This window comes from Crocuta crocuta, unplaced genomic scaffold (genome assembly GCF_008692635.1).
Source record: "Crocuta crocuta isolate KB4526 unplaced genomic scaffold, BGI_CrCroc_1.0 scaffold103, whole genome shotgun sequence".
In the NCBI taxonomy this organism is placed as follows: domain Eukaryota; kingdom Metazoa; phylum Chordata; class Mammalia; order Carnivora; family Hyaenidae; genus Crocuta; species Crocuta crocuta.
Genome location: NW_027529192.1, coordinates 1327654 through 1332993, shown reverse-complemented (window position 1 = coordinate 1332993; position 5340 = coordinate 1327654). Strand labels below are relative to the sequence as shown.

At 43.2% G+C, this 5340-nt stretch overlaps 1 long non-coding RNA gene across 1 annotated transcript; it reads right to left on the bottom strand.

Annotated features, from left to right (window-relative positions):
• Positions 1-2495: 2495 nt before the first annotated feature.
• Positions 2496-4778, bottom strand: LOC144226796 (uncharacterized). The gene is made up of 2 exons (XR_013333738.1): positions 4699-4778; positions 2496-2841 (listed from the first exon to the last, which is right to left on the bottom strand). It is a non-coding gene; the product is annotated as an uncharacterized LOC144226796 (long non-coding RNA).
• Between the last annotated feature and the right edge of the window lie 562 nt (positions 4779-5340).

Sequence of the window (5340 nt, the reverse complement as noted above, 5' to 3'; positions counted from 1 at the left end):
AGCAAAATACTAATGGAAAAGATCAAATATTGGGGATTAAAAGAACGATTGCTTTCATTGGGAAAGAAGTCTAAACTCTGATACAGACCACTGTAAAAAAAAAAAAAAAGATGTATTTAGATAGGATATGTTTGAAGTTGCAGTTTTTCCTTTTGAAAATCCGTCCTTTTCTTCAGCTCTTCAGACAGTAAAGGAAGTGGTTAAGAAAAATTAAAGTTAATCCTGGCTGCTTCTACCATTGCAAACACAAATAGACCATAACCAGTTCCTACTTCACTCACACTCAAGTTTGTTTCAAATGCCTGCGTATTTTAAGGGACGTCAGTAAGCTTGATTTGTTTTTCCTCTGTTTTGAGTGGGCAGAAGACAGACTTTTTTCTCAGGGATGTGAACATTGCAATACCTCCGTCAAGGCTACAGAGCTTATTTAAAGTGAACTTCACTTCTGCACGTAAAAGGCCACTTTTGAGAATGCAATCACAGGAAACTCTCCTAATTTTGAAATGATTTTTAGAACAAAGGTTTGACATGTTCATTGTGGGGGAAAAAATCCTAAAATAGGGAGAAACTATCATTTAATATTTTGGGCTATATGTAGGCAATTCCTGTGTGGTTTCCCTTTTTAATCCCTCAAGAAATACAATGGTCGTATATTACATTTGTTTTTCATAGTTGGAGCCTACTTTCTCCCAGTTATGTCCTAAAAATGGCTCTCCATCTTTTCAGGCGGTTGTCTCGTATTCCATTCCGGGGGCCTAGCATGACTAACCTATATGACCATCAATGGGGGATGAGTCATTTCCGGTTTTTCTTTTGTTTAAAAACCATAAACCTCTTTATCTGCATAATTTGGCATATTTTCCCTGAGTCAAAGTGATATAGAATTTAATATTTCAGATTGCTCTCCAGAAAGGCACACTTTTACCTCTCTAGCAATCCGTTCTGTTACTGTCCTTATGAACGTCCTTACAGACGACACGGTGAGACCCGGGGACGTTGACTTACCGTTAGATCATAACTACCGTGCAGCTTCTTCCACGACAGTGAAAGGTATGGTGCCATTTATATATGGGACGAATGTATATTGGGTATGACTCATTCTGGCTAAAGAATTATCTGTGAATTATTTCTCTCCGGAAAGCACACTGGGCGTAGATCCAGGCATTTATTGAATGAACGTGTTCAACAAATATCTGATGAGCTCTGGGCTCGGTGCTGGGGAAATTAGGACGCTCTCCAAGCACTTGCAATTTAGCAAACACGGGAAATCTGCTCCTCCACTAACGATCTGTTGGCTGGACATTCATGGTATACCAAAGGTGTGCTCCGTGCTGGTACTGGGGATGCAGTGTAAGAGATGAGGTGCCGGGCCTCGTGTGTGGCACCACTGGTCTAGAACAATCTAGAAAGCTCTTTTCCAACAGGTGTATGTCCAAGTATGACACCTGGGCAGTGGAATTGAGAAGATTCCACGTGCAAAGTACCATCAGAGCTGGACTTTGAACATAAGTAGAAGTGTTTTTGGCAGAGCGGGTTGAGAAGTCATTCCAGGCAGAAGGAACTAGAAGAGCTGAAAACCAGAGTTTAGCTTTTGCGAATGGTGAGCATATTCAGGCTACAGCTTGTGGGGCGAGAGGCTGATAGCTCAGAATGCAGACACGGGATAATGACAGGGGCCCAAACTCCAGAGTCTATATAGCATGCTAAGGCACCCGGCCTTTGTACCTGCTTTACAGATGAGGAAACTGAGGCATAGAAATAGTGACTTATACGGTCCCAGTTTGTTAAAAGCCTGGTCCCCTCATTTAGTAAATTCATTAGTGACTAGAAATCATGAATTATAATTTCCTAGGTGTTTCTTGGAATTTGTATTTTAAGGTAAAAACCCAGACTTAGCCAAAATTCAGCATATGCTGTATTCAAAGTATAACAAACATCTATGCCTAAAACAAAATAAAACCTGGGCTACAATTTTTTGTTTAATTATACCGGCTACAGACATTAGGTTCTCATTTAAAAAGGTACATTACTTAACCCCCTTCCCAAACATAATGCCTGGAACTTCCCTGAAATTACCCACCATCGTCTGCCTGCTATGCCTCTTTCTAGATCATCACCATTGTCTCTTCATGTATGCATATGTATGCATGTTTCCAGAAATAGAATATTGTTGTGTTCTTCCTTCATCTTAGACTTTAATGCTGGTTGATCTTACTAGTACACACTTAAGGCAGCCTTGGCCGTCTCTAAATGTAGAATATATACTATTAGGACATAGCAGTGATTGGCACATAGAAACTACACAAGAAATGTTAATGAGGGAGAGGTTGCTGCTAAGGTACTAACCAGGTAGGTAACCGGAGCTGCCAAAGTCAAAGACCACCAACTAGTGATTGTCAGCACTTTGATGAAAAAGTCCTGAGTAGAGGGCTGAATTACCAGCTCCATATTCCATGCTTTCCCGAATCGGATCACTGAGGAATCATTTACTCAGAGAGGTTAATAGCGGCATTCCATTAGCCATCTTGGAAAGGGCAGAGGCATCCTACAACTTCTTTGTCTGGCAAACAGCCCAATATGTGAAATAGCATCTAATCCTGGAGCGAGGCCTCGTGCTGACTTGTTCCTGGTGTGATAAAAATGCAGCCACCCGGCTCTGGGTGGGCTGGCCTTCGCAAATCTGATTACCAGCCCTGGCCGCCGCAAGCGCAATAGCCTTGATGAAGTAAATACTCTTTGCAGAAGATCAGGCTTATTCTTTTAGAGGAACTGCAGTTGTAGAGTGAATTCTTCCAGAAGGCCAAGGGCACCGTGGCTGAGGATGACGAGGCGGGTCAGCGGCTGTGGGACAGAGGGGATGGCTTAGAAACCCGTTTCCATCACTTGTGAAACGCGCTCGGATCAAAGCTTCCAACCTCCCAGGGAAAACACTGGACTGGGAATTAGGACCCCCCGAGTACAAGCCATGGGCGTAGGGGAGCATTTCACTTGCTAATTCAGTCTCGTTTCCTGGGTCACCCTAGGTAATAATTAATAACCTAGAACTATGCGATCGGTCTCAGCAAGAGCAGTACCTTAGACGGTCCCTTCAGGCCTCTCGTACAAAGATATTGCCTGAATCTTATTAGGCTCAAAATAGAGGTTAAATAAACGCTTTTTCATTCCATAAGCATTTCCTAAGTGCCAACTATATGCCAGGCATGCGAGCAGGGAGTCCTGGGGGAAATGTGGTGAGGACTTTAGGGGCTCACTCGGAACTGAACTTGACATTTCAAGTGGACAAAGACAGAATCTGGATTAAAAAAGAGTAAAGGAAGAGTTTTAAAAAATACAGAAAGTCCTTGTCTCCTCCTCGGGCTATCGCCAAATTTTAGCATCCTTACAAGGCCAAGGGGAAGTAATGCCAACTGAAATACAATTTTCAAAATAATCTTTAAAATACAATTTTAGGGGGCACCTGGGTGGCTCAGTCGGTTTGGCGTCCGACTCTGGCTCAGGTCACCATCTCGCGGTTCATGAATTTGAGCCCCGTGTTGAGCTCTGTGCTGACAGCTGAGAGCCTGGAGCCTGCCTCAGATTCTGTGTGTGTGTCTCTCTGTCTCTGTCTCTCTCTCTCCCCAAAAATAAAATTAAAAAATAAATAACACAATTTTAGGCAGATTGCCATAAGAGGTAAACTGCGTTTAATTAAACGTGTTTCTAAAATGTAACTATCAAGCACATTTTTTAATTGAGTGTTAGCTCAATTAAATGTTGGTGGTTTTCAAGCAACAGTTTTTAAAACAAAAATCAAGCCTCAGATTTTGGATGCTGATGTATTTGGTCCAAACACCTAGCTCATCTGAAAAAACGTTTTTAAGTCTTTATAAAGCAAATAGTTGTGGTAATTTCTTAAACTTCAATTATACAAATGTTGGTGAATATAACTGTCAATGTTAAAAAAGTGGACCAGAGGGGCGCCTGGGTGGCTTAGTCGGTTGAGCGTCCGACTTTCGCTCAGGTCATGATCTCACGGTTCGTGGGTTCGAGCCCCGCGTCGGGCTCTGTGCTGACAGCTCAGAGCCTGGAGCCTGTTTCAGTCTGTGACTCCCTCTCTCTCTGACCCTCCCCTGCTCACGCCGTCTCTCTCTCTCTCCTAGAAATAAATAAAAAATATTTAAAAAAAAAAAGTGGACCAGAGAAACAAACAAAAGCCTTTACTTCTAAAGGTCTTAAATTGCATTCTGTGTGACCTGGCAAGTGGCTGTGTTTTTCCCATTCTTCCTGCCCCTCGTCCTTAAGCAGGACACTCCCGGATGAAGGTAAAGATACGTTAATGCTGGAAAAATGAAACTACTTCACGACTAGAATTCAAGTCTTAAAATGTTTAATGGACTACATTTAGGTTAATCCTGCCATGAATCTACTTTTTAAAAAACTGTTAAGAGCTTAGCTAAGGCTCTGTAGCCTCACCTCAGACATTAATCTCCCTCCTACTCATGTTTAAAGGGCCAGGTTAGCAACCAGATGCTAACATCCATAAACAAAGAATAAATAGTGAGCTGAAAATGTGTCCCATTTAGAGTGTTTCTATGGCATCCTTGTTAAATATAGAGAAGTAACTTTCAAAGAGGTTTGGAGTTCACAGGCGTAGATGGGTAGAAAGTGCACCCTACCCCTGATGCGATCTAAGGCATTTCCTTGGCTTTAGAGTTTTACCGTTGGAGGCGAAGTTCGATGGGTCTGTAGCCTTGCAGAGCGCCTGCTGTAAAGAGCATGGATGTGACAGTCTCTTTTTTTTTTTTAATTTATTTCTAGGAGAGAGAGAGAGAGAGAGACAGCGTGAGCAGGGGAGGGTCAGAGAGAGAGGGAGTCACAGACTGAAACAGGCTCCAGGCTCTGAGCTGGCAGTCAGCACAGAGCCCGACTCGGGGCTCGAACCCACGAACCGCGAGATCATGACCTAAGCGAAAGTCGGACACTTAACCGACTAAGCCCCCCAGGCGCCCCGTGACATTCTTACACCTATTTTAGGGACTACCTTAAAGCATTCAAATATAGATTCGGGCACTTGTGACCTTCCTTTTGAGCTATTTAATAGGCAGATGACTGTTTTAAGATCCTATTGATAAAGATCTGCTTGGATCGTGATAAACTAGGTCATGTTGCAACTGAAAACCGAAACCTCCCAGATCTCAGGCTACAGACAACCAGGCTCATAAGTCTGATGCTACATATCCAGAAACCTGTATCGGCTCAGGGACAGCTGGATCAAGCTATCCCAACGTGGTACTGAGGGATCTGCCCACGGGCTTCCGCCCAGCTCTGCTTTCCTCTGTGCTCAGGCCCGGCCTCCAGCAG